This window comes from Zophobas morio, unplaced genomic scaffold (genome assembly GCF_036711695.1).
Source record: "Zophobas morio isolate AGI-343-1 ecotype UQ-CSIRO unplaced genomic scaffold, CSIRO_AGI_Zmor_V1 ptg000058l, whole genome shotgun sequence".
Taxonomy (NCBI): domain Eukaryota; kingdom Metazoa; phylum Arthropoda; class Insecta; order Coleoptera; family Tenebrionidae; genus Zophobas; species Zophobas morio.
In genome coordinates this window covers 6,614,869-6,632,399 of record NW_026972163.1, presented here as the reverse complement: position 1 = coordinate 6,632,399, position 17,531 = coordinate 6,614,869, and the positions used below count along the sequence as shown (strand labels likewise).

Sequence of the window (17,531 nt, the reverse complement as noted above, 5' to 3'; positions counted from 1 at the left end):
TGCTAATCACGGTGCTAATAGTCGAATCCTTTCGAAATATAAATACATAAACTGTTAAGCATGCACTGAGAAATTAAGAGATCTACATTTTTTCCCGTTGGTTGCCTGCTTTAAATATCTTTGATATTGTCCACACTTGTATGGACAGCGCTTCCTTAGAATTTTTTCCGGAAGAAAGAAATCTATGCCTGGTTCACACCAAAATGTGTGTTCTGAACTAATGCGCAACATGTTCGTAACTCCTCTTCCGAACAGTTCGGAACGGGTTTTTTGCTTTTAGCCTGTACACACTGAGTTTTGTCGTGAGTACCTACTTCTAGCAAGTTCAAAACAACTTTTAAGAAAATTCGCCTCTATTCATGGGCGGTACTACGTTTCAAAATGTCCGAAAATTTGATTCTGTGCGTCACGTTTTTACTTCCCGAGCGTAAGCAAAGGAAGTATTGTAATCGAGTCCGTTGGCCGACTCTCTACTTTTACGTTTTCTCGATCTTTCATGACCCCTAGAAGACGAAGAAATAGGTCTCCCATTTCCGTCTGTCTGTCCGTCTGTCCGTCTGTCCGTCTGTCCGTCCGTCTGTCCGTCTGTCCGTCTGTCCGTCTGTTGTCCCGGATTTTTATTAGACAGATAATCTCCGAAAGTACTCGACCGATTGTTGTGAAATTTTGTACTTATATTAAGAATATCATGTAGATGGTAAAACGCTAACCAAAATTTGTCTAATCATCCCCACCACTAATGCGATGACGTCACTTCAAAATTGTACATAGTAAATGGGTTTTCAATTGTATAAAATAACATAGTCCTACACATGTAGTTTACAACTCTGAATCGACTTTTCACCCGAAACGTCCAGATTTTTGGAAAAAAAATCAAAATTATAAAACAACATTTTGAAATTTAATTTTTAATCTGCTAACCAGAATGCTTTGAAATGTTGCAGATGTTTTAAGGCTATAAAGAGCATCATAAATCTTTAGTCAAAAAATATTTGCTTATCCCCTCCAAAAACTTGATGACGTCAGCTCAAAAGTTTGTGGAATAAATCATATCTAAAATGTACAAAATATGATGAGTCTGTACTTGTGATCTATCACTCCATTCATATTTTTTGGATTTGCATATACAGGGTGACTCAAAAAAATTAATGAATGCGTAAATATATTTTATTGATTTAATCAGGAACTACAAAACCGAATGCTCTGAAATCTTGCAGATGTTTTAAGGTCATAAAGAGCATAATAAATGTTTAGTCAAAATATATTTGCTTATCCCCTCCAAAAACTTGATGACGTCAGCTCGAAAATTTGCCGAATAAATCATATCTAAAATGTACAAAATATGATCAGTCTGTACTTGTGATCTATCACTCCATTCATATCTTTTGGATTTGCATATACAGGGTGATTCAAGAAAATAAATGAAAGCGTAAATTTATTTTACTGATTTACTCAGGAACTACAAAACCGAATGCTTCGAAATCTTGAAGATATTTTAAAATTATCATAAGCATGGTAAATTTTTGATCAAAACGTATTTGGTCGTCCCCCCTAAAAAATTTATGATGTCACCACAAAATTTTGCTGAATAAATCCTATCTAAAATGTACAAAATATGGTGAGTCTCTTCTTGTGATTTATCATTCCATTCAAATTTTTTCGATTTGCATATACAGGGTGACTCAAAAAAATTAATGAATGCGTAAATTTATTTTATTGATTTAATCAGGAACTACAAAACCGAATGCTTTGAAATCTTGCAGATGTTGTAAGGTTATAAAGAGCATAATAAATTTTTAGTCAAAATATATTTGGTTATCTTCTACAAAAAACTGATGACGTCAGCTCAAAAGTTTGCCGAATAAATCGTATCTAAAATGTACAAAATATGATGAGTCTGTACTTGTGATTTATCATTCCATTCATATTTTTGGATTTGCATATGCAGGGTGACTGAAAAAAAATAATGAAGGCGTGAATTTATTTTATCGATTTAATCAGGAATTACAAAACCGAATGCTTTGAAATCTTGGGAATATTTTAAAGTTATTATAAGCATGGTAAACTTTTGTTCAAAATGTATTTGTTCATCCCTCCTAAAAAAATTGATGACGTCACCCTTAAATTTTGCTGAATAAATCCTATCTAAAATGCAAAAAATATGATGAGTTTGTACTTGTGATTTATCATTCCATTCATATTTTTTAGATTTTCTTAAGAGGTGGTTCAAAAAAATTAATGAAGTCAATTTATTTTATTGATTAAATTAAAGGCAACACTTATTATTAGTATTACACCCCAACCAACCCAATTTGGTAGACACAAAATTTGTTAAAGGAAAAACTCGGTTGAAACATAAGGGTAGCACGCTTATTTACATCGACTTTAACATTACAGACCTGCATTTGTTTTATGCGGTCACTTGGTTCCGCGAATGCGAAATAGACATGTTTATAATCAACCAATTGTGAATTTCACCGTCAAGAATTAAAATAAAACGCAATGTTTTATATAATAAGCGGAAGTCGAAGCAATAAAACCGATGGTCGTTTTGTTTACAGTTTCTCTGTTTGGCTCTTACGTATGCTGTTACGCTTGTCATCTTAAATTAAGAATGTTTATACATAAACGATTTTCAGTTGCCCCTCATATTACTAGACAGCGGATTTCTGTCGGGCTACGTCACGATTATAGGGGGGGGACGTGCTGGATTCCATAAATATAATTAACGATTTATTAATCAAACGGCTAAGTAAATGAGAACGGGAATTAACAGCAGAGTGCAACGAAACAACGTTATTCTAATCTCAAATAAACGAAGTGCAGTCCGCAACGGCAATGAATTCGCATCCCGTGCGAGCCGTACCGAGTTTGGCCTTGCCTAGCCCGACAGAAATCCGCTCTCTAGATATTACACACCGGCGCCGTATACGTGAGTAAATTGTTTCGTTATTTTATTGATTATAAGAAATCAATATTCAAAACGACCCAATTCATTTTCCCGAAAATTTGGGAACACAATAATTTTATTCTTAGTATTACACTACATCTATCCCAACTGATATACGTGTCCTTGCAAAAATGTTGATGACGTCATCACAATTTTTTTTTAAATTCCCACTACAAAAATGTAATGAGAAAAAAAAACATAATAGGCATGCAGTCGTCAAGTTTCCGACAGCGAGGGAAGTACTGTCTAAACTCTTTAGACCAATTTTTTATTTCTATTTCGGTTATTCATATCCTTGGTATTCCATAAAATGGGAAACTTTCGATAATTTATTTTCTGTCTGGTGATCTGATGTTGATTCACGTGAGGATTATCTTACGCAATTTCAGCTTCATTTTCTGGCGTTGTTATTCATCAATTTTTACTTCCCGAGCGTAAGCAAAGGAAGTATTGTAATCGAGTCCGTCGGCCGACTCTCTACTTTTACGTTTTCTCGATCTTTCATGACCCCTAGAAGACGAAGAAATAGGTCTCCCATTTCCGTCTGTCTGTCCGTCTGTCCGTCCGTCTGTCCGTCCGTCTGTCCGTCCGTCTGTCCGTCTGTCCGTCTGCCGTCCCGGATTTTTATTAGACAGATAATCTCCGAAAGTACTCGACCGATTGTTGTGAAATTTTGTACTTATATTAAGAATATCATGTAGATGGTAAAACGCTAACCAAAATTTGTCTAATCATCCCCACCACTAATGCGATGACGTCACTTCAAAATTGTACATAGTAAATGGGTTTTCAATTGTATAAAATAACATAGTCCTACACATGTAGTTTACAACTCTGAATCGACTTTTCACCCGAAACGTCCAGATTTTTGGAAAAAAAATCAAAATTATAAAACAACATTTTGAAATTTAATTTATAATCTGCTAACCAGAATGCTTTGAAATGTTGCAGATGTTTTAAGGCTATAAAGAGCATCATAAATCTTTAGTCAAAAAATATTTGCTTATCCCCTCCAAAAACTTGATGACGTCAGCTCAAAAGTTTGTGGAATAAATCATATCTAAAATGTACAAAATATGATGAGTCTGTACTTGTGATCTATCACTCCATTCATATTTTTTGGATTTGCATATACAGGGTGACTCAAAAAAATTAATGAATGCGTAAATATATTTTATTGATTTGATCAGGAACTACAAAACCGAATGCTCTGAAATCTTGCAGATGTTTTAAGGTCATAAAGAGCATAATAAATGTTTAGTCAAAATATATTTGCTTATCCCCTCCAAAAACTTGATGACGTCAGCTCGAAAGTTTGCCGAATAAATCATATCTAAAATGTACAAAATATGATGAGCCTGTACTTGTCATTTATCACTCCATTCATATTTTTTGGATTTGCATATACAGAGTGACTCAAAAAAATTAATGAATGCGTAAATATATTTTATTGATTTAATCAGGAACTACAAAACGGAATGCTCTGACATCTTGCAGATGTTTTAAGGTTATAAAGAGCATAATAAATGTTTAGTCAAAATATATTTGCTTATCCCCTCCAAAAACTTGATGACGTCAGCTCGAAAATTTGCCGAATAAATCATATCTAAAATGTACAAAATATGATCAGTCTGTACTTGTGATCTATCACTCCATTCATATTTTTTGGATTTGCATATACAGGGTGATTCAAGAAAATAAATGAAAGCGTAAATTTATTTTACTGATTTACTCAGGAACTACAAATCCGAATGGTTCGAAATCTTGAAGATATTTTAAAATTATCATAAGCATGGTAAATTTTTGATCAAAACGTATTTGGTCGTCCCCCCTAAAAAATTTATGATGTCACCACAAAATTTTGCTGAATAAATCCTATCTAAAATGTACAAAATATGGTGAGTCTCTTCTTGTGATTTATCATTCCATTCAAATTTTTTCGATTTGCATATACAGGGTGACTCAAAAAAATTAATGAATGCGTAAATTTATTTTATTGATTTAATCAGGAACTACAAAACCGAATGCTTTGAAATCTTGCAGATGTTGTAAGGTTATAAAGAGCATAATAAATTTTTAGTCAAAATATATTTGGTTATCTTCTACAAAAAACTGATGACGTCAGCTCAAAAGTTTGCCGAATAAATCGTATCTAAAATGTACAAAATATGATGAGTCTGTACTTGTGATTTATCATTCCATTCATATTTTTGGATTTGCATATGCAGGGTGACTGAAAAAAAATAATGAAGGCGTGAATTTATTTTATCGATTTAATCAGGAATTACAAAACCGAATGCTTTGAAATCTTGGGAATATTTTAAAGTTATTATAAGCATGGTAAACTTTTGTTCAAAATGTATTTGTTCATCCCTCCTAAAAAAATTGATGACGTCACCCTTAAATTTTGCTGAATAAATCCTATCTAAAATGCAAAAAATATGATGAGTTTGTACTTGTGATTTATCATTCCATTCATATTTTTTAGATTTTCTTAAGAGGTGGTTCAAAAAAATTAATGAAGTCAATTTATTTTATTGATTAAATTAAAGGCAACACTTATTATTAGTATTACACCCCAACCAACCCAATTTGGTAGACACAAAATTTGTTAAAGGAAAAACTCGGTTGAAACATAAGGGTAGCACGCTTATTTACATCGACTTTAACATTACAGACCTGCATTTGTTTTATGCGGTCACTTGGTTCCGCGAATGCGAAATAGACATGTTTATAATCAACCAATTGTGAATTTCACCGTCAAGAATTAAAATAAAACGCAATGTTTTATATAATAAGCGGAAGTCGAAGCAATAAAACCGATGGTCGTTTTGTTTACAGTTTCTCTGTTTGGCTCTTACGTATGCTGTTACGCTTGTCATCTTAAATTAAGAATGTTTATACATAAACGATTTTCAGTTGCCCCTCATATTACTAGACAGCGGATTTCTGTCGGGCTACGTCACGATTATAGGGGGGGGACGTGCTGGATTCCATAAATATAATTAACGATTTATTAATCAAACGGCTAAGTAAATGAGAACGGGAATTAACAGCAGAGTGCAACGAAACAACGTTATTCTAATCTCAAATAAACGAAGTGCAGTCCGCAACGGCAATGAATTCGCATCCCGTGCGAACCGTACCGAGTTTGGCCTTGCCTAGCCCGACAGAAATCCGCTCTCTAGATATTACACACCGGCGCCGTATACGTGAGTAAATTGTTTCGTTATTTTATTGATTATAAGAAATCAATATTCAAAACGACCCAATTCATTTTCCCGAAAATTTGGGAACACAATAATTTTATTCTTAGTATTACACTACATCTATCCCAACTGATATACGTGTCCTTGCAAAAATGTTGATGACGTCATCACAATTTTTTTTTAAATTCCCACTACAAAAATGTAATGAGAAAAAAAAACATAATAGGCATGCAGTCGTGAAGTTTCCGACAGCGAGGGAAGTACTGTCTAAACTCTTTAGACCAATTTTTTATTTCTATTTCGGTTATTCATATCCTTGGTATTCCATAAAATGGGAAACTTTCGATAATTTATTTTCTGTCTGGTGATCTGATGTTGATTCACGTGAGGATTATCTTACGCAATTTCAGCTTCATTTTCTGGCGTTGTTATTCATCAATTTTTACTTCCCGAGCGTAAGCAAAGGAAGTATTGTAATCGAGTCCGTCGGCCGACTCTCTACTTTTACGTTTTCTCGATCTTTCATGACCCCTAGAAGACGAAGAAATAGGTCTCCCATTTCCGTCTGTCTGTCCGTCTGTCCGTCCGTCTGTCCGTCCGTCTGTCCGTCCGTCTGTCCGTCTGTCCGTCTGCCGTCCCGGATTTTTATTAGACAGATAATCTCCGAAAGTACTCGACCGATTGTTGTGAAATTTTGTACTTATATTAAGAATATCATGTAGATGGTAAAACGCTAACCAAAATTTGTCTAATCATCCCCACCACTAATGCGATGACGTCACTTCAAAATTGTACATAGTAAATGGGTTTTCAATTGTATAAAATAACATAGTCCTACACATGTAGTTTACAACTCTGAATCGACTTTTCACCCGAAACGTCCAGATTTTTGGAAAAAAAATCAAAATTATAAAACAACATTTTGAAATTTAATTTATAATCTGCTAACCAGAATGCTTTGAAATGTTGCAGATGTTTTAAGGCTATAAAGAGCATCATAAATCTTTAGTCAAAAAATATTTGCTTATCCCCTCCAAAAACTTGATGACGTCAGCTCAAAAGTTTGTGGAATAAATCATATCTAAAATGTACAAAATATGATGAGTCTGTACTTGTGATCTATCACTCCATTCATATTTTTTGGATTTGCATATACAGGGTGACTCAAAAAAATTAATGAATGCGTAAATATATTTTATTGATTTGATCAGGAACTACAAAACCGAATGCTCTGAAATCTTGCAGATGTTTTAAGGTCATAAAGAGCATAATAAATGTTTAGTCAAAATATATTTGCTTATCCCCTCCAAAAACTTGATGACGTCAGCTCGAAAGTTTGCCGAATAAATCATATCTAAAATGTACAAAATATGATGAGCCTGTACTTGTCATTTATCACTCCATTCATATTTTTTGGATTTGCATATACAGAGTGACTCAAAAAAATTAATGAATGCGTAAATATATTTTATTGATTTAATCAGGAACTACAAAACGGAATGCTCTGACATCTTGCAGATGTTTTAAGGTTATAAAGAGCATAATAAATGTTTAGTCAAAATATATTTGCTTATCCCCTCCAAAAACTTGATGACGTCAGCTCGAAAATTTGCCGAATAAATCATATCTAAAATGTACAAAATATGATCAGTCTGTACTTGTGATCTATCACTCCATTCATATTTTTTGGATTTGCATATACAGGGTGATTCAAGAAAATAAATGAAAGCGTAAATTTATTTTACTGATTTACTCAGGAACTACAAATCCGAATGGTTCGAAATCTTGAAGATATTTTAAAATTATCATAAGCATGGTAAATTTTTGATCAAAACGTATTTGGTCGTCCCCCCTAAAAATTTTATGATGTCACCACAAAATTTTGCTGAATAAATCCTATCGAAAATGTACAAAATATGATGAGTCTGTACTTGTGATTTATCATTCCATTCATATTTTTGGATTTGCATATGCAGGGTGACTCAAAAAAATTAATGAAGCCGTGAATTTATTTTATCGATTTAATCAGGAATTACAAAACCGAATGTTTTGAAATCTTGGGAATATTTTAAAGTTATTATAAGCATGGTAAACTTTTGTTCAAAATGTATTTGTTCATCCCTCCTAAAAAAATTGATGACGTCACCCTTAAATTTTGCTGAATAAATCCTATCTAAAATGCAAAAAATATGATGAGTTTGTACTTGTGATTTATCATTCCATTCATATTTTTTAGATTTTCTTAAGAGGTGGTTCAAAAAAATTAATGAAGTCAATTTATTTTATTGATTAAATTAAAGGCAACACTTATTATTAGTATTACACCCCAACCAACCCAATTTGGTAGACACAAAATTTGTTAAAGGAAAAACTCGGTTGAAACATAAGGGTAGCACGCTTATTTAAATCGACTTTAACATTACAGACCTGCATTTGTTTTATGCGCTCACTTGGTTCCGCGAACGTGAAATAGACATGTTTATAATCAACCAATTGTGAATTTCACCGTCAAGAATTAAAATAAAACCCAATGTTTTATATAATAAGCGGAAGTCGAAGCAATAAAACCGATGGTCGTTTTGTTTACAGTTTCTCTGATTGACTCTCACGTATGCTGTTACGCCTGTCATCTTAAATTAAGAATGTTTATACATACACGATTTTCAGTTGCCTCTGATACGTATACGTGAGTAAATTGTTTCGTTATTTTATTGATTATTACAAATCAATATTCAAAACGACCCAATTCATTTTCCCGAAAATTTGAGAATATAATAATTTTATTCTTAGTATTACACTACATCTATCCCAACTGATATACGTGTCCTTGCAAAAATGTTGATGACGTCATCGCAATTTTTTTTTAAATTCCCACTACAAAAATGTAATGAGAAAAAAAACACAATAGGCATGCAGTCGTCAAGTTTCCGACAGCGAGGGAAGTACTGTCTAAACTCTTTAGACCAATTTTTTTTTTTAGAGTTTTCTAAATGTGTGATTAGAAGGTATTATAGGAATGGAACATTGCCTGGCATATAGACAAAAAAAAGACAAAGACGTCGCAATGTTCATCACAATTTACCAGAGCGCAGCATATCGGTTTTTTCGGAATTCGAAAACGAAAAATAATAATTGGACTGCTAAAATTGATTTGTCAAAATTTTTGGCGTAATCATTGTCATCTGCACATTTTTTATTATTTATCAAAAAAAAATTAACATGAAGTCATTTATAGAAATAAAATGTGTTGCCTGTCCAGAAATTTCCAGGCGTGAACAGATATAATAATCACATACATCGACGTTTCGCGACCCTTAAGAGTACGAAAAAATAAGTCTTTCGTTTTCGTCTCCGAAACTGCTGTACTTACCTATTGCTCTCAACAATTTGATAACGTCATCTCAAAGGATTTAGGACAATAATATACTTTTATTTATAGTTTTGGTGTACAAATCCGCTTTGAGTTTTCTTCGCGATATGTGGACGGGCGTTGTCGTGCATAAAGATGAAGTCCGGACCAAGGAAGGCTGCGTATGGTCCAACATGGTCCTCTAAATAGTCGATAATGTACCTCAAAGCTGCTACTCCTCCTCTTTCGATAATTACTAAATCTGTGCGAGCTTCTAATGATATGCTTCCCTAAATCATAACGTCTCCGCCTTCATAGGATGTTCCTTCGTCAAAGCAGCACTGCTCATAACGTACATTAGGTCTCCTCCAAACCCTTTCTCGCCTAACTGATGTTAGTTATGGGCCTGTTGCAGGTTTTCGAGATGAAACATTGTTTTCTCGTAGTCTTCTATAACTGTTCTTGCAGAGACAGTAGCAATCATGACATTTCTTAATCGTTGTGCCACCAAACTGGATGTAGTACGACAATCTCTCAAAACGAAAAGAAGCGTAAATCGATCTTTCCGCCTTATGGTACAGTTCTTTCGACCAGAACCTTGCCTCCTGTTATAAGAACCACTTCCCTGAAATTGTGTTAGTGCATCAGGCACAGTACTTTTTGCTAAATTTAAGACATCAGTAATCTAGCGTACACTACGGCCATCAACACGAAGAGCTACTACTTTTGTCAGTACTTCAAGGTTCATTACAAGCAAAACTTTTGTTTTGTTGGTAAATATGTAATGTATGTACAATACAATATTTTATTAAGGAAAAAAGCTAATGTTTATTGAAAACAAATACGATAAGCTTACGTGCGGTGATCACAGCGTTCATCCAACGTGTTGTTTTTCATATAGTTACATTGCCACCGACTCGCCCTGGTTACTTCTTCCTCAGGAAACTTTTGGTCGGCATAAATTCTTACATCAGAAAACCAACCGCTAGTATTTAACAAAACTTACTCACAGTCCTTTTTACCCGGCTCTCTTTTCATGGGACGTGCGTCCAAGTGCTGTACAGAACTATGGAATCGAGAAAATGCACCACCTACTCAAAACGAATTTCCGCCCACTCCCCGTAATCAGGAACGGGATATCCTTGGCGGTATCATAATTTATCCCGCTCCTCATTGGTGTTGGCAATAGCCCCAAAATAAACCACCTGACGTTTTATATTATTTAATAAAAAAAAAACAGGAAATACAAAATAACAAAGATCAAAATATTTAAGGCAAAAATTCAAGTTAGTAGGTGGACCATAAATTTCGCAAATTACTAATTAATAATAAAGACAATCCGATACCTAATCACTAATCAGTTACCTACAGACCTGACTATAGGGCTCCGAGTGCCCGTCCCCGTCTGGGTAAACAGTTAACAGCTCCAAGGGGCTTTTCGCGTCGTCGTACGGTTCGTGTTCCTCGAGCCGTCGAGACACGATAACTACGATTACGAAATAAACGCCATAAAAAAAATAGTCAAAGGCACGATGTGAAAGGTTATTTCGACAGAATTTCCCTCGTCCTTGAAGCATAGTCCTATATATTCCGCTTCTTTAAAAAATTATAAAATTTGATTTTACGATTTCAGTTTTGTGATAATCTCTAAAAACTAAAAACCGGCGGCGTAATTAACACCCCCGCAGCCCCTGGACTGCGGGCGGCAAATTCCAAGGGGCGTGGTCCGCACAACTGTGAACAACATGAAATAAATTTAAAGTGGTTAATCAGCGGGAAAAATGTGGATATTCTCAATTGCTCAGCACATACTTAACTTCAACTGTGTATATTTATACTTCGAAAAAATTCCTTTATTGGCACGTTCAGATTACAAGCATTTAAGCAGTGGTTAAAAGAAAATGAACTTTGATTGATTTTGCCTCCTCACACAGAGGAGAGGGCAGATTAATTATTTTATTTCATCATTTTACGTTGTTAAGTTGAGTCCAAGAAATGGCACATTTCACGTCAAGGCCGGAAAGCGTAGCTTAGGAACCCTCCCTAGAATGCTCGAAAAGAAAGTAAATTCATCGTTTTAACTCATTTTTATTGAAACAAATACAAAGACCTAAACTAAAAAAACATAAATAGACAATTTAAACTCTATAAATATTAATTGTAATGATCCAACTTGAGTTTTGTTCCACTCTAATGTTAGGCAGATTTTCTATGTTCACTGGTGTAGAAACTGTGCTTACAATAAAATCTTCATTATTTTGAAGCACTTGCACAAAAGTATTTGTTTTCGTACAAGGAATCACTACAACCTACTGAGTACCACTGTCCTGTACAGCTTCGCCTCATCTCTACATACCTATACAAAACTCACTTGACATACATCTTGTAAAACTTTTATGACTTAAGCGGCTTAAGCCAAACCACCCTGATAATGGATCCGAAACGCAAGTATTATTACTATCCATTGTTGCCATTATGGAGCCGTAAAGTTTTACGAGGTATATGTGAACTGAGTTAAGTTATACAATAGCAAGTTTGATTTATAAGGGTGCTTTGGTTTAAGCCGCTTAAGTCATAAAAGTATTACAAGGTATATGTCAAGTGAGTTTTGTATAAACTCATACTTTAATATGTCACTCCCGGATTTATAACGTATAACAATAACCACGCTTAGGTTTTTTCCTAAAAACACTCATAAATTTGATGAATAAATTTGTAAGATGACGGACAAATTTTGATTAAGATTTGACATGCTTACAATAACCTTTACATTTGCAAGATTTCACACCATTCGGTTTTTGCAATTTCAAAGTTAAATTGTAAAATATTGTCTAAAATTTTGATTTTTTTTTCCAAAAATCTGGATGCCAAGGACAACTCCACACGAATTCATAAATCACAGATGCAGGAACATGTTATTTAATAAACTTTAAAGAACAGCAGAATTGTAAGATGACTTCATCATTTTTACAGGAAGCCATAAACGAATAAATTTTGATCAACGATTTATCATGCTTCCTATAATTTTAAAACGTTTGTAGATTTCAGATCATTCGGTTGTGAGGATCATGGTGTTCTCCGGCTTTATTTTTATTGGGGGTCCACTTAGGCAACAGCTGGGTAGTTAACCCATGGAAGGGAAATTAGGGCGGACAACGAATTAGGAGACTTCTAGTAACTCTCTACCACGGTTGTAGAATAGATAGGTTTGTACACTAATGGCTTGGGATGGCGACGCTTCTTTTCGATCCCTATATCCATGGAAAGGACACATACAGCTAGCGCCTCTACCTTGTCGAGCGGAAATCATTCTAGTTATTTTGGGGATTTTCGTTTACATTGCTTTATGAACAATACAAAATTTGTAAATGACATTTGATCGGAGTCGATAAGTACGATTTCTTTTATTAATTACATCGGTTATAGACAGATGCCTATATAGTTCTGTGTCCCTAAAACGTCAAAAACCAGGCGACGCGATCGGCAATTGGCGTCGCTGACCAGGGATATGCAAATGTATGCTAGTGTATCAACCTATCTATTCTACAACCGTGCTCTCTACTAATAGTCTAGCTTAACCTAAGCCTACCTTTGCACACGTATGCGATGTGGTACCAATTCATGTCTCATATGCTAATAGCTAATAAATAACGCTCGGATCAACAAACAGACAAAGGTTTTTCTGAAGAGGTCAGGTTATTACAGACTACAGCGCACTCACGGGAGATATCAACAACACGTGGGAAAGACGTTTAAGGGTCAAAAACGTTGATCACCAGCTATGACCATGAACCATGGCGAAATCCCGTACAAAGAACTTATTTATTTTGCTCGGTTATGTTTACAGATCTATGTCGAATGGGCATTCACCTAGATGTTATGAGTTCCTTACTTTTTAATAATTCGTGTCTTTGCACGACGATCAACTACCTCCAAAAACTCGCTAAAAACGTCAGGCCACCTCTCTATCTCCTGTCGGAAATAAAGATGTTATTATTATTATTAATATTATTATTATTTCGTATAAAGTAAGCTAATTTGCTGGTAAGTGCATGTTGTACCAAGGTTAATGAAATGACAGGCAATTTGTTTTCTTTATTAACTCTGTTGTTGCAGTCTGTAAAACATTACATTTCAGTTTTCTTTTATATATTTGAATGTAGCGGTTTTATTCATTCCTCGCAATATGGCGCTTTGGATTCATCACTTCCCACCCGCACCTCACCACTTGCAGCATTAAATCTATATTTGACATCTTTGTTGAATATTTGGCTGTCTGTCTGAATAATCTCAAAAACTACTGTAGGTACGGATTGTAATTTGGTTTTCTCCAATAGATTGTGTTTCAACATTTTGGTGAACAATTTATTAAGGTTTTGTCTAAATTGTGTAAAAAAACAAAAAACCAAGCTTTAGACACAGTATAGAGATACTCGTAATGATATACTGTGCTTCGCACTACTGAATATGCAACACAGTGTTGCCAGAGTTAAATGATAAAACTCCACTACATGTCGTATTCCGCTACGTCTGGCAACACTGATGCAACACAGCAAACACATACTCAATCTCTGGGTTGCATATGTGTGTTAACCGTGCGATGCCGCTTTGCTAGTTAAACATAAAAGGAGAAGAATAAATAATCTACATGGATCTGCCACTGCAACATCCTGTTCTTCTTTGACTTTAAACTTTCTGATGTTTTTTAACTATTTGCATTGCATTGGCCTCAACCGTTTTCAAATACCCAAGTGTCATACATCACAAAGGGTCAATTTCATTGTAATTTTGCACATAATTATTCTTGTAACAATTGAATTATTGCATAAGCACTATGTTTCATGGTTCCAGTACTGTGGATGTTTTATAATTACACTAGCAGTTACCCGCAGCTCCGCTTGCGTGGATTTCCCAATTAGGACACATTATTTTTCATCCTCTGATTTATTTTTTGATTTAAATTTTATTATCCACCCACCATCCTTAGGTGGATGAAATAAGGACTGAAAGGTTGGAGTTAAGAGCCCCGTGAATTTTTAAATCGAGGAGGGGGGTGAAACAAAGCTATTTTATAACATAGGAGTATAATATAGCGCATGGTCATAGCAATTCCCATGTTAAATTTTATACTCCATGTTAACTTATGTTTGAGTAAAGATTCAAAGCTGAAATTTTTATTGGATATAATTTGGGTTATCTTTTGTCTATTTTATTAAAAGTCATGTTTCAAATTAAAGGATATTTCTTTGAAAAAGTTAAAATATTTGGATATTTTTGTCGCTAATGGCTGTAGGCAGCCATGTAAAAACAAACATTTACCTAACCTATCTAACTTGGTTGTAAATTTGATATTATTCTGTATTTAATAAACTTTCGTTGTGCCTATAAAAGTATGTCATAGCTAATCTCTCTGAGATAGTCTCTATTTTGTATGACTTCTTCACGTCTTACAGATTGAGGCAAACCATAGTACTCTAAACATTGTCTTCCTAAAGACAGCACCGTGGATGGAAATCAGACACTTGTTGTACAGTTCATTTATAATCTGAACATTCTCTTGACACTCTGACTGAACTTGACAAACCCAAAGCTTTGCATGATGACTGGTATGTGGAATAAACGACACTATCAATAGTTTTTAAATCCGAGAATTATGTTGACCCTCTGATTGCATGAAGAAGAGGATCAAGGTAGAAACATTCGGCGTTATTAGGGTGAACGGTGTACACTCTACCCAAAGCTTGATCTCTTTTGACTCCCGGCGCACCATCAACATTATTTTCACGTTTTCATCTCTCAAATTTGGTACTTTTCCACACATAGTATGAAGGTACTTCAACATAAAGAAGGATGTTTGCAAAATTATCCGTTTTGCAAAGCTCAAAAAATGATAGAAGAGTAGTTTTCTGTGAATTATTTACCTTTTCAGTTACATTATTAAAGTCGTTAGGATTAAAATAGACAGCAGGCCATTTTCCAAGTGCACTACAAGATGAAAAACCGCTGGAAATTGTTGCTAATATATCGACCACTTTTATATAATTTGACTTCATATCATTGTCATTATCAAGACCAAATAATCCTGGTTGGATCCTTTATTACCATATTTGCATATACCTATATTTAATAGATTTTACAGAGTTACAATACTCTATGTTGATATGAGCAGCAAAAGTTCAAGACAAAACTGGATTGTACGGTACCACCCATCTGTTATCTAGGGTTACACCATGGAATTCAACCGTGAATCCACCATCCGCGGGACCTCTTCGCCGGTATTGAGGGTAACTGTCATCGCCTGTTTGGGTTTCTTTCAGGAGAATTCAAGGAAATTTTTTGCTACAACTGCCTCCTTTCATACATGGGAACACAAAATTAGAATACTTGGGGAGAAATACTCTTACAATTCGTGACATAAAACCGACCCTAGACCGCGTTCGCGTCGCAGTAGCTTACCCGGTGACGTCGCGCCCTGCCTATTTCCATACAACTTCTTAAATTTCGAAAGCTTACGACTGATTTTTCCAATAATCCTACTACGTCTAATATGCGAAAAACATATTTAACTACTTATGTTAAACTTTGATTTTTAACCACTTTTGGATTAATACTTATCTTCTCCTGTTTCTCACATTTCCACCCAAATTATATCCCGTTGGGGATGAATATCAAAAAAAAAAATTAAAATCAGTCAGTCAAGACAAACAGTTTTACATGATTACCAAATTTCAAGTAACAAATGTGTTAGAGGGTATTAATACAACATTTCAAGTAAACATCGCCATGCAAATATTTTTTCTCATATAAACTTTGTCATCTCATTTGATCTTCTTAGGGGTAGAATCTCAAAAACAGCTGAAATACACGTTACATTATTTGTGTTGAAGAGCATTAATATCAAGTTCCACACAAAAATTTACAACAGAAATATTTTTCCCATACACAATTAGTTACCACTTTTCACCCCCTTAGGGGTTGAATCTTGGAAAATGCTGAAATACGTGTTTCATTATATGTGTTGAAGAGCATTAATAGCAAGTTCTACGTGAAAATGTACAACAGAAGTAGTTTTCCCGCACAAATTTAGCCACCACTTTTTACCCCCTTAGGGGTTGAATTTCGGAAAATGGTGAAATACGGGTTTCGTTATTTGTGTTGAAAAGCATTAATACCAAGTTTCACGTAAATATTAACAACAGAAGTGGTTAGAAAATAGTCTTCCTGTACAAACTTTACCACCCCTTTCCACCCTTTTAGGGGTGGAATTTCCCAAGTTCCTTCCTTAGTGGATGCTTACATCACAAAAGGAAACTACTGTCCAAAATTGATGTTCCTAGCTTCAGTAGTTTAGGCTCTGCGTTGATGAATCAGTCAGTCAGGACAAACAATTTTATATGTATAGATTAGTTACAGAGAAACGAACGCAAATGTCATAATTTTACTTCCCGCTTTAAAGGCATTGTAAGCATGGTAAATTTTCAATCAAAATAAATCTTTATTCCCTCCAAAAAATTGATGACGTTATCTAAAAATTCTGCCGAATAAATTCTACCCAAAGTGTGCAAAATATGATGAGTTCTTACTTGTGATTAACTACATTCATATTTTTTATTGATAAAATTAAGAACGAGTCACCCCATTTTCCCGAAAGTGTGAAAATACAAACGTTTTTATTTAATAAGAATTATAATAACGACATTCAAAACATTTTGTCGATTGTAGCTTACTATTTAATAGTTTTGATGCTCTGTTTTGGGAGGACGAACTTATTCAAATCAAATTAATTTGATTAATGACATTCTTCCTATGTATAAACATAAACTCTTTCAAGTTGTTTTCTTATCGAGGATAACCTAAGGACATACAGTAATGGAGTCCAAGGGGCAGTTTGGTACTTTCAAATTTTTTCGATGTTTCATAACCCCTAGACAAGGCCCGTAGCTGGGGGAGGCTAGGGGATGCTGAGCCTGAGATCTAGACAAGTTATAATTAACCAAATATGAATTACAACATCGAAAATCAA

The 17,531-nt window shown here is 34.5% G+C and overlaps 1 protein-coding gene across 3 annotated transcripts in view; it reads right to left on the bottom strand.

Moving 5' to 3' along the window:
- The window catches only part of LOC135143086 (BTB/POZ domain-containing protein 19), a 109,202-nt gene that overhangs the window by 72,414 nt on the left and 19,257 nt on the right, over positions 1–17,531 (bottom strand). The window contains exon 1 of one of the 3 annotated variants that reach the window (XM_064074931.1): positions 13,098–13,209. The exons of 1 other annotated variant lie outside the window; for it this stretch is intronic. The gene's annotated coding sequence lies outside the window, so the exon portion shown is untranslated. Of the gene's footprint in view, positions 1–9,529; positions 9,549–13,097; positions 13,210–17,531 lie in introns of those variants that run through there. One more of the 3 variants, XM_064074934.1, reaches the window with a different exon arrangement.